Genomic DNA, 22,394 nt, shown 5'->3' with positions numbered 1-22,394 from the left:
CAATAATTTTTGGTGTTGCGGCTTGAGTAGGTTTTCCCCAACCCAATTAAGCATCCAGTGTGAAGAATTGTCGTGACTGTTGGAGGAGCACGTACTCCTGTGAGGCAAGAGTTCAGAACTTCTATTGGGGATGAGTAGAGGCAGCAAAAGGAGACCTCCGGAGAGGTGTTTCTGCTAAATCAAACTTCTCTCTCTCTCTCTCTCTCTCTCTCTCTATATATATATATATATATATATATATATATATATATATATATATATATATATATATATATATATATATGAAAGCATCAGACTAGCGCACACCCACACTTATCTACTAGGTCGTTTCTCTTTTTATTAGGTAGATAATTTGTAGATTCTTTCAGCCAGGATACTTGAAGTAGTACTACCTCATGACACGAAGAAAAACTACGCAAGAATTGATCTCTGCCTGCCCCAACCAGAACCAAGAAGCATGGGCTAACCATCCGACCACCACCTGCAGCTTGCTGTTTGAGGCTTAAAGCCCCCTTCCATGGCCTTCTAGTGCGGCATGAACGTGAGAGCAGCTAGTTTCACCGCAGACTTTGTACTCTTCAGTCGTCTACTTGTAGAGGCATGGACCCAGTTCATCTTGTAGACCATAAGAGCACCTGTGGCTTTGTCCTTGCCGAGCACAACCACACTTTGATATCCATCCGCGAAGGGCCACAAAAGCTCCTCTACACATGTCTTTGATACCGCCTCTTTACGTGTTCTTCTGGCAGCTACGGGCTCCTGCAATTGGTAGCCCTAACGGCTTCAACGAATGGTAGCTCGTGCAATTGGCGGTATATTTCTTGATTCTCAGTAATAAAAGAGTAAAAGTGATTGCCCCCCCCCCCCCCCCCCCAACTAGCGCACACCTGGACTTATCATTTAAATTTTAGTTCTTTAAAAAATTAGAGACTCTTACAAATCAGTACTACGGCCAATGTGCTTTCAAATCGTTTGTCCATTTACAATCACTTAATTTGATATTTGGAATTTGACTCCAAGAAGATCCTTCATCACCTCATATGTCACAAACGTTGTAAATATTCACTTTCTAGCAAGACAATTCGAATGATCAAAAGATCCAGGCCAATTAAAATTGTGAGTGGAGGTTTGAATACTAAATTAGTTAATAGGAGTTTTGGTTATGACTTGAAAAGTAATGGTGTTCCAAGGATCCTCTATCCTCTTAACTAAAAAAGAGAGAGAGTGAGAGGATCCTATTAAAGTGTTCAGCAAAACCTTTTGTAGGAACCAGTGGAAAAAAGAACATTGAATATCTTATCAAATTTTTTTTGGATTTTTAACTAGTTTTACACTAAAATCCTCCAAGTTTAGCCAGTGAAAACTCTTTTTGTTGTAGGTGCATCAATATATAACAAACAATAAATATTATGTTGATGATAAAATTTACTATATTATGTACAAACACTTGCTCGGGTTTGTCTTTGCTCGGAAAAACTTGCTCGGTGCGTGGTAAGACTCATACACTAATTAGTGTGTGAAAACACACTAATGCATGCACACACACACTAATGCGAGCATTAATGTGTGCATGTAACGTATGCACACAATAGTGTGTGCTTGTGCATGCATTAGTGTGTAGACACACTAATTTGTGCACAAGCACACACTAATGCAAGCATTAGTGTGTGCTTGGGCACAAATTAGTGTGTGGAAACACACTAATGCATGCACACACTAATGCTTGCATTAGTGTGTTTGTATAATGCATGCACACACTAATGCTCACATTAGGGTGTGCTTGTAACGCATGAACGCACTAATGCAAGCATTAGTATGTGTATAATGCATGCACACATTAATGCTTGCATTAGTGTGTGCTTGGGCACAAATTAGTGTGTGAAAACACACTAATGCATTAGTGTGTGATTGTGCACAAATTAGTGTGTGAAAACACACTAATGCATGCACACACTAATGCTTGCATTAGTGTGTGCATGCGTTACAAGCACAAACTAATGCTTGGTGTGTGTATAATGCATACACACACTAATGCTTGCATTAGTGTGTGATTGTGCACAAAATAGTGTGTGTGTGTGTGTGTGTGCGCGTGCGCGCGCGTGTGTACAATGTGTGTGTGTGCATGTGTATGTATGCATTGTGTGTGTGTGTGTGTGTGTATGTGTGCAATGTGTATGCATTGTGTGTTGTAAAGAATGAGGATGCAAGAGAGCTACACAAGACAAGCACAAAGCACACAGAGATGGACAACTTCTTTTTCATCTTCTCAGAAAAGAGAGTACAAAATGACTAAGTGCTAAAGCTTAAAAGTAGCACATATGTACATGCGGTCACTACGTGTGAACTCGCTAGAAGCGTACTAGGCTGTCACTATAAGTGTAGTCCAGCTGTAGAATCACTGGCAGAGATCCTCCGTGTCGGTCACCTAACGCGCCAGTGAGTAAATGCCGTAAGTGGCCAAGACCCGTAATGGATGCCAGCTCAAGGTATAGAGCTCGACATCTCAACAATCCCCCTCGAGCTCTGCATGTCGCAGAGTCCAAGCATAGTCCGGAAACGTCAAAGCTTCTCAGCTCTGAGGGCCTTGGTAAAGATATCTGCTATCTGCTCCTCTGTGCTGACGTAGACCAAGTCGATGTCGCCCGCCAACACTCGCTCTCGAACGTAGTGGTAATGGACCTCTATGTGTTTGGTCCTGGCATGGAACACTGGGTTCCTAGCCAACTGCATGCTGCTGAGGTTGTCACAATGGATGAAAATCTGCTTGTCCACCTGCACTCCCAAGTCCTCAAGTAATGTGCGTAGCCAAGCTACCTCGCACGCCGCAACTGCTGCACCTCTGTACTCGGCCTCTGTGCTCGATAAAGCAACCGTATGCTGCTTTTTGCTGCTCCAAGTAACAACAGCACTCCCAAAAGAGAACATGAAGCCACTCGTAGATCTCCTATCAACAATGCTACCTGCCCAATCTGCATCTGTATACCCATACAATGCTAATGGTGCATCTGCTGCATAGAACAATGCGTAGTCAAGAGTACCTTGCACATACCTAAGTGTGCATCGTACTCCATACAAATGTGGCTTCCTCGGAAGCTGCATGAACTGACTCTCCAAGCCTACTGTGTAGCTCAAGTCTGGCCTCGTGATAGTCAAGTAGATTAGACTACCCACAATCTTCCTGTACATGTTGACATCCTCAACAACATCACCCTTCTCTGCACTCAGCTTTGCATTCACATCCAAGGGAATAGAAATTGGCTTACAATCAGCCATACCATACTTTGACAACATGTCCAAAGCATATTGTCCCTGTGATAGCCATACACCCTCTGGAGTCTTGATCACCTCAATGCCAAGAAAGTAGCGCAACTCGCCTAAATCTTTCATTTCAAACTCCTGTTTGAGAAGACCCTTCACATGGTCAATCTCCATAGCATTGTCACCAACAATAATAAGGTCATCTACATATATGGTAATGACCACAATCCCCACATCACTCTCACGTACATAGAGTGAATGATTAGCATGAGCTCTCCTAGAAACAATACTGACAAGATACTTGGCAATCCTGTCATACCATGCTCTAGAGCCCTGCTTCAAACCATACAAAGCTTTGAGAAGTCTGCATACATAATCTGGGTAACCTGGATCGACATAACCAGGTGGCTGATCCATATACACTTCCTCTTGCAACTCACCATTCAAGAAGGCATTCTTTACATCCATTTGATGCATAATCCATCCTCTAGATGCAGCCACTACTATGACAGCTCTCACAGTCGTCATCTTTGTCACTGGAGCAAAGGTCTCCTCATAGTCTATGCCATACGTCTGTGAATAACCCTTTGCGACCAGCTTTGCCTTGTGACGCTCAATGTTACCATCAGCCTTATGCTTGATTTTATACACCCATTTACAACCAATAGCTTTCTTGCCACTTGGCAATGGCACCAACTCCCATGTGTCGTTTGCTTCCAATGCAGCCATCTCTTCATTCATTGCATCATCCCAATGCACATTTCCAAATGCATCCTCAAAACATGTGGGCTCCACATCCTGTATCACCTTAGCCATGTAGGCTTGGTGATGCGCTAGATACCCATCATAAGTCAATTTCTGAACTGGATTTCTGACTCTATTAGATCTGCGCGGTCCTGGGTCACTCCTTTGCCCTCTAGCATCTTCTTGTACTTTCCTTACACCAGGTGTCCTGACAGCCGGAATTCCAAATTCCTCATCAAGACTTTGTTCAGAACCATCTGAATCCATGTCTACATGTGAAAAACCTGATGATGCATCATCCATAAAGGGAGGTTCATCAACCTTTTCCTTTCCTTTTCGTGATACATTCCCTGTACCTGCTGGTGGAGTAACCTGCGTACGTAGTCTACCATTCCATGGTTTCTCAATAGAGCCACGAGAAGAGGAATCTTGTGGTCCACTCAAAACCTGTGACTGTGGCCTCACATTTTGTACAACCACATCATCTTTTACATCAGCCCCAATAGTGCCATGTGCATTACTGTACCAGCTGCTCATCTCATCAAAGACTACATCTCTGCTCACTCGTAATTCTCATGTAGTAGGATTGTAGCACCTGTACCCCTTTTGTTCAAGGGAATATCCCACAAGAATATATTTCTCTGCTTTAGGATCCAATTTCCTACGCAACTCATCTGGTACATGCACGTAAGCTATGCAGCCAAACACTTTCAAGTGTGCCAAATCAGGCTTTGTACCTGTAAACTTTTCCTCAGGTGTTACATCATGCACTGCAGCCGTAGGTGTCCTATTCATAATGTACACAGCTGTATTTACGGCTTCAGCCCAGAAATGATGAGGCATGTTCTTCTCATTCATCAATGCACGTGCAACCTCTGCAATGTGCCTGTTTTTCCTTTCTGCGACCCCATTCTGTTGTGGAGTATATCTGCATGTAAACTGCCTGCGTATACCATGCATTCGCAAAAAATCTGAAAAATCATTGGAGAAGTACTCTCCCCCTCCATCTGACCTCAATGTCTTGATTTGCATATCTGTCTCGTTCTCAATCATGACTTTGAAGTCTTGAAAGTGACCAAACACTTCACTTTTGTAACGCATGAAGTAGACCCATACTTTCCTTGTATGGTCATCAATGAAAGAGACATAATACCTGCAACCATGTATACTTGCAGTATCGGTTGGACCCCAAACATCTGTGTGCACCACCTCAAGTGGCTTTTTACATACATTGCGTTCATATGGAAATGAGCCCTTTGACTGTTTTCCAAACTGGCATGCTGCACACACTTTATGCATACCATCCACCTTGAATTTGAGCAAACCTTTTACAATCTGTTTTGATTGCATGCTGCGCAATCTCTGCTCATTGACATGGCCAATGCGTTTGTGCCAAATGTCAACATCAGCCACAACACCTGTGCCCTGTGCAAAAAATGCAGCTTTTACCTCAGGCATGTCTACATTCAGCGTAAACATTCTGCCCACACATTTGCCCTCTGTGATCAGCTTACATCCATTCTGGAAATCTTCTACATAACAGCCATTTGGATTGAAGCGAACCTGCAAACCCTGCACAACCATTTGTCCAACAGAAACAAGTTTCTTTGTAATGTTTGGGACATGAAGTACATCTGCTAAGTACTTTGATTTCCCACTCTTCGTATTTAGAGGTATGTCCCCTACATGAGCAATGGGGTGAGCTGTGTCATCTCCTGTCTGCACATAGCCTGACACATCTGGTTTGCGCATATCTCTAAACCACTCTCCACGAGACGTCATGTGATTAGAGGCACCTGAATCCACATACCAAACATCATCTTGGGTGGAATTCTCTGCAGTCATTGTATTCATTACATGCTACATAACAAACATGCGCTGATTTTTGCTGTCATCTGCATCTCTGCTAGTAGATGCATAGTTGCCCTATTCTCTCTTTCCACTTGCTTTTCCCTTTGGACAGTCACGTGACATGTGACCTCTTTCACCACAAGTCCAACATTCTCTGCTATCTGGAGTATGTTGTTGCCTGCTTGATCTTGCACCACGACCTCTTTGACTCCCCCTGCCTTGAGACTGGTTTCCCCTGCCACCTGTATTGTTTTGATTTGATTGACCTTCCAGAAATTGGCCCCTGCAACCCCTTGGGCCTCGACCACGACCTCTACCTCTACCTATGTTGGAGTTAGAATAGAATGCCTGTTCAGAATTATTTCTTCCATGAGAAGAAGATGTGTCAAGGTTCTTCTCCTCAAGAATAAGCATAGAAATCAAATCTTGTGGAAACGAGGATGTGTTCTCTTGATTCATTGGAACCACGACCTCTACCTCTACCTATGTTGGAGTTAGAATAGAATGCCTGTTCAGAATTATTTCTTCCATGAGAAGAAGATGTGTCAAGGTTCTTCTCCTCAAGAATAAGCATAGAAATCAAATCTTGGAACACGAGGATGTCGTCTCTTGTATTCATGGAAGACCTAAAATGTACATACTCATCTCCTAAACCATCCAAGCATGCACGGACAATGTCATCGTCTTCCACTGAGACTTTAATAGATCCAAGAGCCTCAATGATACTCTTGATCTTCAAGGCATAATCATTGATTGAGAGGTTGTTCCTCTTAACCTGATTTAGCTCCGACTTTAGTTGAAGCTTCCTGGCCTTGGTGTTCACCTCGAACACTCTGCCTAAGTTTCTCCATGCAATGGCGGGGGTTTCAGCATCCTGTAGATAGCCCATCATGCCATCTGTGATGCTCATAGAAAGCCAATACATCACTTTGCTCTGGCCTTGTTGCCAGTCCCTCAAAGCTTTCCTTTGTTCAGCTGTAGCATTTGCCTCGGGAATCTCTGGTTCCTTTTCATTGTCTCCTTCTACATAGTCCCAATAACCTTTTCCTTTTAGGAAATTTTTTATTCTGAACTTCCTTGCAGGGTAGTTATTTTTCTCAAGCTTCTCAGTAACAATCTGACTGAAACCGTCAGACATCTTGAAGCACCAAGACAAAATAGTTGCAATCTGCAAAAACCTGCAAATCTGTTGAACCTGCTATCGTGGTACCTGTAACGCTTTCTACACTCAACGAGTGTCCACAATCAAGCGTACATACAACCGCTGTACTTGTACAGTAAATCTCTGTATATTGCACTTTGGAGACCTGTTCAGAAACTTGTGCCGAAAAACTTCGGCATCTGGTCGTGGATTGCGAATGAAGAGATTGTGATGCTCTTGCTCTCTTAGCCTCTCTTGCCTGCACCAGGCTCTGATACCATGTAAAGAATGAGGATGCAAGAGAGCTACACAAGACAAGCACACAGAGATGGAAAGCTTCTTCTTCTTCTTCTCAGAAAAGAGAGTACAAAATGACTAAGTGCTAAAGCTGAAAAGTAGCACATATGTACATGCGGTCACTAAGTGTGAACTCGCTAGAAGCGTACTAGGCTGGCACTATAAGTGTAGTCCAGCTGTAGAATCACTGGCAGAGATCCTCCGTGTCGGTCACCTAACGCGCTAGTGAGTAAATGCCGTAAGCGGCCAAGACCCGTAGTGGATGCCAGCTCAAGGTGTAGAGCTCGACATCTCAACATGTGTGTATGCATGTGTGCATGCGTGCGTGTGTGTGTGTGTGTATGTGTTTGTGTGTTTGTGTGTGTGTAGAAGAACGAGAAGAAAGAGAGAGAGTTTGAGCACTTACAGTCGTGACCTCGATCGCTTGGATATGGTGGGGATGGAAATGAAGAGAGTAATAGAGCTTGGAGATGGAGAGGGAGAAGGAGAGAGAGCTTGGAGATGGAGAGGGAAACAGGCCCGCGCAGAGAAGGAGCTCGTTTTTGAATTTTTGGCATTCAATTTCGCGGGGGCACGTAGGTGCCCCCTTTATATAAAAAATTTAGCTGGAAATTTTACCGTGTTTATTATCGCGTCTTTTCTTGCGCGTATATTACCGCGAAAAGCTCTGATAAGCCATTAAGGTTAGGCCGACTGGATGTCCTCTTGTACCCACCTCTTTACCTTACATTCGCCTCTATCTTTAATGAGTGTCGGTCATGTCAATACCAACATTATTGATTCTTCTTTTTCTTATTTTATTTTTTCTTATTTAGTGTGTGGTCGTGTGTGCAGGTCGATTGGGATGACGTGGGTCCGCCGATTGGTGCGGAACGAACTCGATGGTTGAGCGAGCGACTACCATTTCCATGTACGCGATGTAAGCGTGCGATTGCACGGCTTCGGCGTATATGCTTGGCTCACGTGGATGATTATGGACTATGGGACGATCCGAGAAAACGTGCTCGAATGGAAACTAGCGATCCGAGGGTTTTGGTATCCATTGATGTTGCTCCCCATTGGAGTGTGATTGGGGCTGGAGGCGGGAGGAGGACGGAAGAGCGATTGCGCCAAGAAGCAGTCATGGGAGGGGGGTCACACCCGCCGTCCGATGTGGGTGGGTCCACACAAGCGCATGCGCATCCTACATCCACCACATATGGGGATCTCCCTACCACCCCGCCCCACATGGAGGTGGAGGAAGATCATTTGCACAATATGGTTGAGGATCTTCTTGCACGTTAGGCGGCGAATGAGTGTGAGCCTAAGTGTGCATGTGAAGAAGCCGCCCAAAAAACCAAAGATTCATTGCTAGAGGCGCTCTTTACGAGGGATGTTCCTACTCCATATTACGAGCGTCTCTTGAGATCTTGAATATTCAAGTAATGTTTGGATGGAGCAATGCTGGGGTCAATGCACTATTGAGGTACGTTTAAATGTAATAAGTGTTAGTTGTGAGTTTTTTTGGTGGTTATATGCAATAACGAGTGTTCTTTAATTATGTCATAGGCTATTAGGCAAGATGATGCCTAAAGGCAATCATCTTCCAGAAAATCGAAGGAAGGCACGACAAGTGGTGGGTGACAGGGCTTGGGATGGACTATGATCGCATACATGCATGTGTCAATGATTGCGTGCTATTCCGCAATGAACATGTAGGGCTTGATGCTTGCCCCGAGTGTCATAAAATCTAATATCTAACTAACCCAAATGATTTTCACATATTAAACTGATCACTTAATGTGCGAGAATAAACGGGAACAAGTGTTAAGATATAGGTATGTGCTTTTAGATCTATCTCAACACGGGGCCAATGAAAAGGGGCTGGAGGTGGAACCCGGCCCAAGCTTTTTCATGTGCTTGAGGTACTGCTGATGAAGGTGCTTGTTAGGTGCTTGAGGTGTTTTTCATGCTTGTGCTTGAGGTGCTTGACTGTGCTGAGGTGCTTGAATGGTACTTGAGGTGCCTTGAGAAGCTTGCCTGAGATGCTTGTGGGAACCCCCTAGTTCAAGTGCTTTGTCATGCTTGGTGAGTAAGGTGCTTGATCACCTAAAAGTCAAAATCATTCCTACAAGAGGGGGGGCGAGCCCTTTTCCTAGGGCCTAGAGAGAGAACACCCACTCACACACACAAGGGAAGCCCATCTTGAAGAGGCAGCAAGGACACATGTCAGGCCCCTACCCATGTTACCTTCATGTGTTGCTTGAAGCCTATTGGCTAGGCTTCAAAGGGGTCCAATGATAAATTACATGAATTATCTAATTGTTTTAGCATTTATCAAGTCCTCTCTCTCAAAGGGGAAAGGGGGACACTTGTCCCAAGGCTACCCATGTTGCTTGTAATGGCTCCTGCTTGTGATTGGCTAGGCCTGGAGGGGTCCAATGAGCTTCAGGCATGAGCTACAAGGGGGGGTCGACCCAAGCAAGCTAGGGGGGTGCCTAGGGGGTATACTCACCCACACACACTCACAAGCACTCTCATTGTGTGATATGCAAAGTGCAAGAGCTCCCTCTCCAAGCAAGTAGAGGTTGAGAGCCTACACCAACACTCTTGGCTATGGAGTGCAAATCCAACCAAGAGCCATGCTTCAATGCTTAAGCTTGCCATCTCCTTCTTCTTCATTACTATGCTATTATGTATGCTAGCAACAAGAGTATGATAAGTGAGGAACTAATTCTTTCTCCTACGAAATGTTTCTTCTTCCTCTTCCCTACCCTCATTCCCTGCTAGCTCTCTCCACCTTCGAAGGTGTTTGAGGTCTTGGGACTGAGGCTTGGGATAGTTAAAGCTTTCTTCAAGTTTATGTTATGTTTGTGGTGCATGAAGCCTTCCATCTTCATGGCATCACCTAGGTCACAAGGAACACAAAGACTGTATTGTAACAAGTCTCTCTTTATGGGAGAAATCATAATACAAATGCCTATTGGAGGGGGGACCGGCTCCACATAAATCCGGTCCTCAATTGTTGTCATGTTCTCTAAACTCTCTCTCTTGCAAAAGTATTGTCTATGCCAAGTTAACTAATTGCTATGATTATGTTGCTATCTTCAATTATGTCTACCCGCTATGCTCACAAAATCATTTCTTGAAAGTACTCTCATTAAATTCCGCTATTCTCAAATTGAATAGGCAAATTCCATTACATTGGTATCAGAGCATTTGGTTTCTCTTTTCTTGCTTAAGAAGAGAGGTCCTTAAGTAGCCTATAAATGGTTGATGTTGTTAATTATAATAGAGTAAGTGGAACTGGGATCTAATACCGGTTTTGTTAAGCCCACTATGTGGGGGATGGTGCACACCTCGGGAGCTTTGGACTTAATAATGGAGTCTTTTTAGACTTGCCTACGGCTTTACCATTATTGAGCCATAAGAAGTCCGAAAGGAGCTAGCCCTTGGCAACTCTGCTATGTTAGACCTACTCCTCTACTCTCTATAATTAACCACTTTGAGCCGTGGGTGTAGATACTTAAGAGCCGATTTTCAAAGGCTAAGAGGAGTGGCAACTAAGGTTTTGAATTGCCAAAGCATACACTAAGTACATACATAAAATTTTGTTAACATGGCTGACAATAATCAAGAGAGTAGAATGAACATTGATAGCTTTGATTTTGCACATGAAGGTGCTAATGATGATGCTCCCATGTTTGTGAATTATCTTGTGACTAGGTTGCAACAAGCTATGGGCAACCCTACCTTGCAAGCCGAAGTTACTCAACAACTTCGTGCCTATGGAATTTCCCTTCCTCTCCAAGAGGAGAGAGAGCTTAGGAGGCCTCTTGAAGAGACCCCCAAAAGAAGACTCTCTCCCATTCGAGAGGAGGAATCCAAAGAGAAAGAAAGCAATGAAAGTCTAAGTTCTTCTGAAGATGTGGCTCCACGAAGAAGGCGGTCTAGACGATCGCCTACTCCTCCCAAGAGGAAAAGAGCAACCCATAGTCCTTCTCCTCATCACTCTCAAAGGCAAGAGAGGAAACAAAGGAAGAAAAGGGCTAGGAAGAGGTCACCCTCTTCTCCTTCTTCTTCACCTTCCTTCTCTTCCGATGAAAGTTATGGCTATTCTCCTAGAGAATACAAGAGGGGAGGGCATCGCAAATCATTTCCTGCATGGCGAAGGTCACAAAAGCTAAAGAAGTTCAAGGAGGGAGGAAAGAGTATCTCTTTTCTCACCTACGATGGCACCTTTGGTGCTACCGACAAAGTGTTGGCCTTCATCCAGCAATTTGATGCGGCCTTTGGGGACGAGGGCTTCACAGAGTCCTCCAAGCTACGCCATGTAGCTATGCACTTCCAAAAATCAGCTCGTCAATGGTGGGCTAGCCTTCGTGGCAATGGAGAAGCCCCAAAGACATGGAAAACTCTACGAGTTTCCATCATGAAGCAATTTCTTCCAAGCGATACTAAAGATAAAGTTCTTACCGAATGGCGCGGCTTGAAGCTCCTCTCTCATGAGTCTATCAACAAGTATGTAGATAAGTTTTGGGATTTACATCTCAAAGCTACTGTCTTTCAAAAGATAGACTTTGCCGAGCAAAGACAACAATTCTGTGCGGGATTACCTGAAGAGATGGCGAATATATCAACTCTCAACGGCCCGGTACTATTACCGAAGTAATCCACCACACCATGGTTGCTTCACGCATCAATTTCCATCAAGGGGCTAGACGTAATGTCAAGCCCATGGAAAACAAAGATAAAAATGATGCAAAGGGGAAATCCAATGCTCAAAATAATTCCCAAGGCACTTCCAACAACAACAACAACAATCGGTCCAAGGAGAAGGGAGTTTACAAAGGTAAAAACAAACTCTCTCCTGAAGAGCTTGAAGCTTTTCGCAAGGACCATAAGTGTTTCAAGTGTGGGGAGCAAGGACATGGCTATCGTTCTTGCCCCAAGAAGAATACTCGCAATGAGACTCCTAGGGCTTCCACCATCGAAGCTCCAAAAGAGGATGCTCATTGCAAAGGATCATCACTCTCCTATGCTTGGGGAAAGGTAAGAGAGCATGATGCCTTCATCTTGTTTGACCCTGGCTCTACTCTCAACTTCATATCAATAGAGTTGGCCACCAAGTTGGGCATTCAAGCTTTTGAGATGGGAGATATAGTAACAGCTGATGCAGCTTTCAAGGGACAACAAGCCTCCGTTACTCCCTTGATTGGGAAGTTGAGGCTTCATGTCCAAAGCTATGTCGACAAAGAAGACTTCTTCATCTCTCCCCTCCAACATCAGGATGTTATCCTAGGGGCACCATGGTTTGATCGCATGGCTGCCAACATGAAGTTCCCTGAAAGGAGAATTTACTTCACCTACAGGGGAAAGAACATGTATATAGATGCTAGTGAGCGTGGTCGCACTATTCCACTTGTAAATCCTCTTTCTTTTGATAAATCAATGAAGAGCTCAGTTTCTGCGTACATGATTTATGTCAAAGAGTCTCTAAAAGCTAATAATGTTTCATCAAATGAAAATGATAGGAATCAAGAAGAGTTAGACTTGTCTACTTTTCTAAAAGGATTCCAAGATGTGTTCATCGATGATATCCCTATGGACCTACCTCCAAAACGAGGGGATGATGACCATCGTATTGAGCTCCTTCCAGGAAGCTCACCGCCTAACAAACCTCCTTATCGAGTCTCACAAGCTCAACAAGAGGAGATCATGAGGCAAGTACAAGAGCTGGTAGACAAAGGGATGGTGAGGCCTAGTTCCTCTCCCTTTTGTTCTCCAGTCCTTTTAGTGCAAAAGAAAGATGGTACATACCGTATGTGTGTGGACTATCGAGCACTAAACCATATCACTATCAAAAACAGATTTCCCGTACCTCGGGTAGAAGATCTGTTTGATAAGCTACAAGGCTCTACCTACTTCAGTAGGATTGACCTTAAGAGTGGCTATCATCAAATAAGGATAGTGGATGAGGATATCTTAAAGACCGCGTTTCGCACAACATTTGGTCTTTATGAATATCTAGTCATGCCTTTTGGCTTGACTAATGCACCAGCTACGTTCAATCGTTTGATGGAGAAAATTTTTAGACCATATCGAAAATTCACTGGAGTGTTCTTCGATGATATCATCATCTACTCCAAGTCTTTGGAGGAACATAAGCAACATCTCCAAGTGATTTTTCAAGCCTTGAGGGAGAACAAACTTTTTCTCAACCAAAAGAAAAGTGAATTCTTCCTTCAAGAGATTCAATATCTAGGCCATATTATCTCTCACGATGGTATTCGTATGGATCCATCAAAGTTAGAGGTAATAAAATCATGGCCTAACCCAAGGAATCTACATGAGCTAAGAAGCTTTATTGGTATGTGTGCATACTATAGACGCTTCATAGCAAAATTCTCTCAAGTAGCAGGACCACTACACGACTTAACCAAGAAGAACGTTAAGTTTGTATGGACTGCTAAGGAGCAAAATGCTTTTGAAAAACTCAAAGAGAAGCTTACTTCCCAACCAGTCCTCGTGCTTCCGGATCTCTCAAAGCCATTTGAGGTCCAATGTGATGCTTGTGGTGATTGCCTTGGAGCGGTTTTGCTTCAAGAAGGGCATGCCATAGCATATGAGAGCCGAAGGCTCAATGGTGATGAACGAGTCTTGGGCATTTATGAGAAAGAGCTTTTAGCTGTTCTACATGCCCTAGACACATGGAAGCACTACCTATTGGGGACTCCATTTATCCTACGAACCGACCACCAAAGTCTCAAGTATTTCATGACGCAAACCAAGCTTTCCGACAAACAAATGAGGTGGGAAAATTTTCTTTCGCAATTTAATTTCCATATTGCTCACATAGCTGGTAAGCACAATCAAGTTGCCGATGCACTTTCACGACGACCAAAAGTTAATGCGGTGTCTATAGCTACTCACAATGATCTATCCTCTATGATAGATGAGTATGCTACTGACCCTGACTTTAGAGACATAATGTCAGCCCTTGCTTTGGGGAAGAAAGAGGAACCATTCACCTTGCAGGATGGTTATCTTCTCCACGGCAATAGGCTATGTGTTACCCATTCCCTTCGTGAGAAGGTTATGTATGAATCCCATGCTCCTCCATATGCAGGGCATAGAGGTATTCAACCTACTCTCCGAGGAGTAGAGACGTATTTCTATTGGCCTACCATGAAAGTGGACATACAAGAGTATGTTTCAAAATGTGTAGTATGCCAAAAGACCAAGTATGATAGAGGGAAGCAACCTGGATTACTCCAGCCATTGCCTATTCCAAATTCACCATGGGAGAGTATATCCATGGATTTCATCTTTGGATTACCCAAGTCTATCCATGGGAATACAGGAATATGGACAATAGTCGACAGGTTTAGCAAGCAAGCACATTTTATTCCTGTCAAAAAGACTATTAAGGCACATCAAATGGCAACTCTCTTCATATCTCAGATTTTCAAACACCATGGATTACCCACATCCATCGTGTCAGATAGAGATCCTAGAATGACCAGTAATTTCTGGAAAGGTCTCTTTGAAAATCTAGGAACAAGATTGAATTTCTCTTCGGCCTATCACCCACAAACGGATGGCCAAAGTGAGATAGCCAATCTTACGATACTCGATCTACTCAAGACTTATGTTACCGAAGTAGATCAACGCTCACAATGGGAAAAGTATTTACCGCTAGTAGAGTATGCCTACAATAATACTGTACATACTTCTACGGGCAAAGCACCTTTTGAGATCATAGAAGGAAGACCTAAAAGTCCCTTGCTACTGAAAGTACATGGGAAGATCTTCGCCGCCGATGAGTATAGCCGTGACCTACAAGAATCTTTTCAAAAGATTAGGGAGGCTATAGCCATCTCTCAACAAAGGCAAAAAGCTGCTGCTGATAAGCACAGAAGAGCCTTAATGTTCAAAGAAAATGATTGGGTCTTACTCAAGTTTCCTAAGGCTCGATTAAGGCAAACGACGGGCAAAAATCCTACGGGCCATCAAAAGTATTATGCTAAACTAGCAAAAAGATACTATGGTCCTTTCCAAATCTTGAAGCCTATCAATGAGACGGCTTATCAACTCAAGTTGCCCAACCATTGGCTTATACACAATGCCTTTCATGTAAGCTTACTTAAGCCCTACAAAGGAGAGCCACCAATTGAACCAATTATTGAAGACCCTCCCGAAGTTGAAGACCAAGAAGAGGTGCTACAACCCGAAGCTATCCTTCGGCATGAAGACAAGGTACTACGACATGGTAAGATTATCCGACGGTATCTTATTAAGTTCAAAAATTATCCTTTTGAAGATACTAAATGGATGCAAGGAGTACAACTTAAGGATAGTATGAACCTTGTCAATGCTTACAATGCTACATTAGAGTAAGCAAATGTACAAATTTCTTTTAAATAACTCATGTTTTTGTCTTATACGACTAGTCCTCTTTTTAATTGTGCACAAATTTAACTAGTATGCATGCTTAGAATCATGTTTGTGATGACGACGTCTCTCAAACACCAAGTAGAATTTGTCACTCTACTTTGGGAGAATGAAATGGACTAAAGAGCAGACATGCTTGCGGCAGCTATGTCTCCCAAGCACCAAATGGATTAGTCATCCATCTTGGAAAGATGTCGTAGGGTAAAAAGGGATCCTTTACCCGCTAAGTACGATTGACTAATGACTAAGACTTTACCTCTTCTACCTCATAGTCGAGGACGACTATGATTTCAAGAGAGAGGTAATGTCATAAAATCTAATATCTAACTAACCCAAATGATTTTCTCATATTAAATTGCTCACTTAATGTGGGAGAATAAACGGGAACAAGTGTTAAGATATAGGTATGTGCTTTTAGATCTATCTCAACACGGGGCCAATGAAAAGGGGCCCAAAAGGGAGATGGTCTATCAAAGAGCAAGGCTAACCAATGGAGCATAAGACCTTAGGGTTAGCTTCATTGAAGACCTCCAATAAATGTGTGTAAAAGTCCTTTTGACCTTAAGTAAGCTAGGGCTGAGCTGGAGGTGGGAACCCAGCCCAAGCTCGAGGTGCTTGTCCTGCTTGAGGTGCTTGTCATGCTTGAGGTGTTTTTCATGCTTGAGGTACTTGATTAAGATGCTTGAGGTGCTTGACTGGCTCCATGCTTGAGGTGCTTGACTTGCTGCATGATTAAAGTACTTGAGGTGCCTTGAGAAGCTTGCCTGAGATGCTTGTGGGAACCCCCCTAGTTCAAGTGCTTTGTCATGCTTGGTGAGTAAGGTGCTTGATCACCTAAAAGTCAAAATCATTCCTACAAGAGGGGGGGCGAGCCCTTTTCCTAGGGCCTAGAGAGAGAACACCCACTCACACACACAAGGGAAGCCCATCTTGAAGAGGCAGCAAGGACACATGTCAGGCCCCTACCCATGTTACCTTCATGTGTTGCTTGAAGCCTATTGGCTAGGCTTCAAAGGGGTCCAATGATAAATTACATGAATTATCTAATTGTTTTAGCATTTATCAAGTCCTCTCTCTCAAAGGGGAAAGGGGGACACTTGTCCCAAGGCTACCCATGTTGCTTGTAATGGCTCCTGCTTGTGATTGGCTAGGCCTGGAGGGGTCCAATGAGCTTCAGGCATGAGCTACAAGGGGGGGTCGACCCAAGCAAGCTAGGGGGGTGCCTAGGGGGTATACTCACCCACACACACTCACAAGCACTCTCATTGTGTGATATGCAAAGTGCAAGAGCTCCCTCTCCAAGCAAGTAGAGGTTGAGAGCCTACACCAACACTCTTGGCTATGGAGTGCAAATCCAACCAAGAGCCATGCTTCAATGCTTAAGCTTGCCATCTCCTTCTTCTTCATTACTATGCTATTATGTATGCTAGCAACAAGAGTATGATAAGTGAGGAACTAATTCTTTCTCCTACGAAATGTTTCTTCTTCCTCTTCCCTACCCTCATTCCCTGCTAGCTCTCTCCACCTTCAAAGGTGTTTGAGGTCTTGGGACTGAGGCTTGGGATAGTTAAAGCTTTCTTCAAGTTTATGTTATGTTTGTGGTGCATGAAGCCTTCCATCTTCATGGCATCACCTAGGTCACAAGGAACACAAAGACTGTATTGTAACAAGTCTCTCTTTATGGGAGAAATCATAATACAAATGCCTATTGGAGGGGGGACCGGCTCCACATAAATCCGGTCCTCAATTGTTGTCATGTTCTCTAAACTCTCTCTCTTGCAAAAGTATTGTCTATGCCAAGTTAACTAATTGCTATGATTATGTTGCTATCTTCAATTATGTCTACCCGCTATGCTCACAAAATCATTTCTTGAAAGTACTCTCATTAAATTCCGCTATTCTCAAATTGAATAGGCAAATTCCATTACACCGAGTGTGGAGAATCAAGGTACAAAGAGGGAATGCAAGGACCACAATACCTCGCAAGGTTCTTCGTCATTTCCTCTCATTCCTCGCATCAAGCACATGTTCAGCACCAAAGGAACAAGCGAGCTTCTTACATGGCATATGACAAATCGCTCCACCAATCGGTTATGAGAGTGCCGGCTGACTCGCCAGCATGAAAACACATCGAGCAGACATGGCCGGAGTTTAGAGAAGAGCCTCATCACTTGAGGCTTGGTCTGGCTAGTGATGGGGTAAACCCATTTGGGCATCGGTCTACCTCATGGAGTACTTGGTCAGTGGTTGTTGTGAACTACAACATTCCACCATGGGAGTCAACCAAGAAGGGGAACATTTTGCTCTCTCTTCTAGTCCCAAGAAAACACAAGGTGAAGAACATGGATGTATATTTAGCACCTTTGATTGAAGAGCTTCAAGAGCTATGGAACGGAATAGATGTTTTTGATGTATCAAGACCACTTCGTGATCGACGCATAATGATCAAGTGCATTCTCATGTGGACCATGCATGATTACCCCGGGCTTGGAGAGATTTCTGGTAAGCTTATACTTTGTGATTCTCTTTAATGTCTTTGCATTGGACACTTAAAATGTCTTTTATTTTTTTAGGACTATCGACATCTGGACATAGTGCATGCCCAACGTGTGGACCCTCACTCGTGACAGAGAGACCCGCTCTACTTGGTAAGGTGATCTACCCCAATAACCATCGCTTCTTGCCGCCCACACATCGATCTTATTCTCCACCATGCAATGGGATGGAGCCACTCCATTGGACCATGGCCGATTGGGCAAGACATTGGAACCAGCATCACAACACATTGCCTCCTCCAATGATCCACCTAGGGGTATGTCTAGGCACTTTATTTTCTTATCACTACCCTATTGGGCTTCATTGAAAATCCAACACCTATTTGATCCAATGCATGTGCTCAAAAATGTTGGGCAAGCAATATGGGATCACATAGTAGGCAAGAAAGATTCATTGGGGGCTAGAGAGGACATGAGGGCCATAAGGAGGCTCCCTCCTTCGGCCACACCTCGCATGGGGCCTCGGGGGAAGACAAAGGCACCTTGGATCCTATCAAGGGTGGATCAAGAGCGGATGAAACAAGTCATTGCATCCATTCGTACTCCAACAGATTATATGCGTTCGCTCAAGGGTGCCTTCACTAAAACTAAGAAAGGAGGATCCACACAACTGTATGGGCTCAAATCCCATGATTGGCACAAGATTCTTCAGGTAATGTGTGTGTGTATGTGAGTGTGTGTGTATGTGGTTTAGGGTTCTGGATACTAATAAGTCTTTTTGTTTGTGCAATAGTTTGTGCTTCCAATTACCATTAGTGGATTTGCGGACACGAAGGTAAAGGCTGCAATATTCAAGGTGGGAGAAGTTGTCAGGTATAGCACATTTGATCCTCCCTCCTAAACTTTACGTTGAAGACTAACTTTACTATAAAGATTATGAAGGTTTTTTTGGTTACAGTTTTGTGAGTTCCAAAGAAATCGAAGTTTCAGCCATTCCAATAGCTCGACTTCTAGCGATTGAAGCAACTTGTGCTATTGAGGATGTATTCCCATGTTCTATCCTTGTTAGCCAAGTTCACCTATTGCTCCATCTTGTTGAGGAGATAGCCATTTGTGGTGTGGTTCACTCCAGGTGGATGTTCTTTCTTGAGAGGTTCCTAAAGACCTTGAAAGACTTTTAAGGCTATGATCACAACCAGAGGTATTCATCAATCTTAAGCCTTAAACCTTATTAGGAGTGCATTGTATTCACAACGCTTTTTATTGGCTACTTTAATCACTAATGGTTTCATGTGTTCCGGCAAGCATGGCAGAGGGTTGGATTGTACAAGAGGCTTTTTTGTATGTCTCTCAATATCTTTTCACAATAGACCCATCATTGCCTCGTTTAAAGACGGAGGAAGAGGATCCAAAAAAACACGCAAACATTCCAAGTGGGAAAGGTTCTCTCTTGATTTTGGATAGGGAATTTCAAGCCATAGTCAACAACCATTGTCTACTCAATGCTCCCATCATGGGAAAATGGGTGGATATGTATGTGGAGGTGCGTACAACAAGAGAAAGGGAGAGGGAAGCATGGAAGAGGTCGCATGGCGGTAGGCGAGAACCTCCCTTTCCTAAAGAGCTTGCCAAATACCCTGATTTAATTCCAGTTGGGTGGATACACAATGCCATGACCAAGGCCAAGGCACAAGGAGAACAAATAATCCCTAAAGAATGGGAGTACGCGCGAGGATGTCTACCAAGGGTAATATACTCAATGTGTTTAGTGTGTGTGTGCGAGATTGTGTGTGTGTATGTGTGTCATCTCTCTCTCTTTCTCTCTCTCTCTCTCTCTCTCATCTATCTTGATTGGTTTTTGCAGGCCTTCACATTCAACTCTATGTGGTCCGAAGGACGTCATTTTCGAACCCGCAAGATAGATGAGCGTCGAATCACTCACGATAGTGGAGTTATGGGCAACTTTGACATGACAACACAAGAGGTGAGGGAATGTGGAACAATAGAGAGGATAATAAAAGTGTATTTCAGAACATTTCACAAATATCTCTTTGACTGCCGATGGTTTCCGGGTGAGGTTAAGAGACATGAGAATGGGCTCTATATGGTACACTCCGGGCAATTTCATCGCAGGAAGACCGACAACTTGGTGCAACCTAGTAGTTGTGAGCAGGTAAAGTCCATGTGCATCTCACTAAAACATTATATGATACATATAAAACTACATTCATGTTGTTGTTTGCTCTATGACCTACATGTGTTTTATGTGCCTTGTATGTATCGAAGACGACTTTGGTATGTTATTCCAGTCACACCACGAAGCAGATCTATCTTTGCAGATACGAACATAGAGACTTTGGCAGATCCCACCATACCATCTCAAGAAGATGCCAATGACGATGATGCAGTTGAGGTCGAGGAGAACCAACCATAGTGAGGAGGAGGATGAGGATGGAGAGGATGATGATGATTCAATAGGAGAGGCTGTAGAGGATGAATCAATAGATTTATTTGTTGATTTAGCTACCATGGGGTTGGACATGGATGTAAGAACTTGTAGAGATCTCTTGGAGGATGAAAATTAATAAATATATTTTGGATTTTGTCTTCTTTCTCTACTTATGCTGTACAAAATGGCTATTTGTTTATGAGCGCAAGACAATACAATTTTGATCATCGTTCGCTTGTCATTTCCATATGAATGCATATTTGACATAAGATTTTGAGGTGGAAACAAAATATTTTTTGATATAGAATCTCATGGAGTACAAATGAGTAGAGTAGAAGAATCATACCAGTAGGAGAATCATACCAATAGATGAGGCAAGCAAAGAGAAGAGAGGCACTAAAAATCCCAATGAGAATAGGATTTCTTACACTCCATGCAAAAAGGGGGTACCAATTTCTGAAAAGTAATAAAATAGAATAGAATTTATAGAAAGGGAAAAGTGGGAGAGGAATGGGGGCGGCCGGCCAAGTGGATTCTTTTTTTTATTACGGTAATCTATGCGGCTATATGGGCAGTAATACATGCGGTAATAATCGCGGAAAAATCGGAAAACCCGCCAGCAGGGCTGCAACATACAATCTCTCTCTTTCTTAAACCTCTCTCTCTCTCTCCTCTTATGCAGTAATGTTGTGCGGTAACATCAGCATTCTCCCATAGTGTGATGATGCCCGACGCCTCTGCTTTTTTGCGTGCACTTCTACTGCGTGGATCCCTGGCTGGGGGTCATAAGACCCCGTGTTCTTTAGTCCTCAGGGAAGAGTCCTAGCAACATGTTGTTGTACAAGTTAGAAGTAGAAGTTAGAAGCCGTGTCATGGGAGGTTTGCACCACCTTCGCCCTCTTCGAGCTATGTCTGTTTTTGGGTGTGGAAAACGAATGCACCTCTATTCAAGCTCTACTCTAACCTACCTCTAGAACCCAACATTGGCTTTACGTGGTAGCAACTAAAGAGCGTATAGACAAGCTGGCTGGCCTAGTAATCTCACTAGAGTGTGCCCAAACCTGCAAAAGATATTCTCAAAAGGGAACCTAACCGTAGAAGGCTTGGCAGCTTGGCTTTGGGGAACACCTTCATATGCCGCACACGTCCTGACATGTGCAGTAGCATCTCTAAACAAATACAATCACCGAAGGCCACTTCAAGGATTCTTTGAGCTATGATGTGGCCGGGGTGGTGTCTCAATAGATGGAGTGGTGAACTTTGACAAAGTACTCTATAGCTATATCTTGGATGTCTTATTTTGCAAGATCTAATAAAGAATACCAGACATACATTCACCTCAATCTAGGCATTAAGTATGCTCCAACCCTGAACAAGACTTTGCAAAGGCCTTTGATATATTGTGTGGGGATATCTTAGCTAAATGTATGAGCTTAAATGGGTTTTAGCCAAGAAGGGCTAACACAAAAAACGATCCGCATGCATCTAATGCACCTTTCACCAAAATAAGTGTAGTGGTGTGTCAACCTAAAGCAATGGCATGGTGAATGAGAAAATCCCTTGGACCAATCATTAAAAATAACTAGTTATTGCTAATGTTAATAGCATCTAGCTAGCCAGCTGGTAACCACTAGCCCTGGTTGATTTAGAATAAGGTTTTCACTCATGTTTTGTTCGGTCCTTGCTTACTTGTCTGCTCTAAGTTGACTTAGAAAGGCAGGGCTAG

Source organism: Adiantum capillus-veneris, chromosome 8 (genome assembly GCF_014529385.1).
Source record: "Adiantum capillus-veneris isolate H3 chromosome 8, ASM1452938v2, whole genome shotgun sequence".
Taxonomy (NCBI): Eukaryota; Viridiplantae; Streptophyta; class Polypodiopsida; order Polypodiales; family Pteridaceae; genus Adiantum; species Adiantum capillus-veneris.
The sequence above is the reverse complement of the archived record's forward strand: the minus strand, read 5'-3'. Positions refer to the sequence as shown.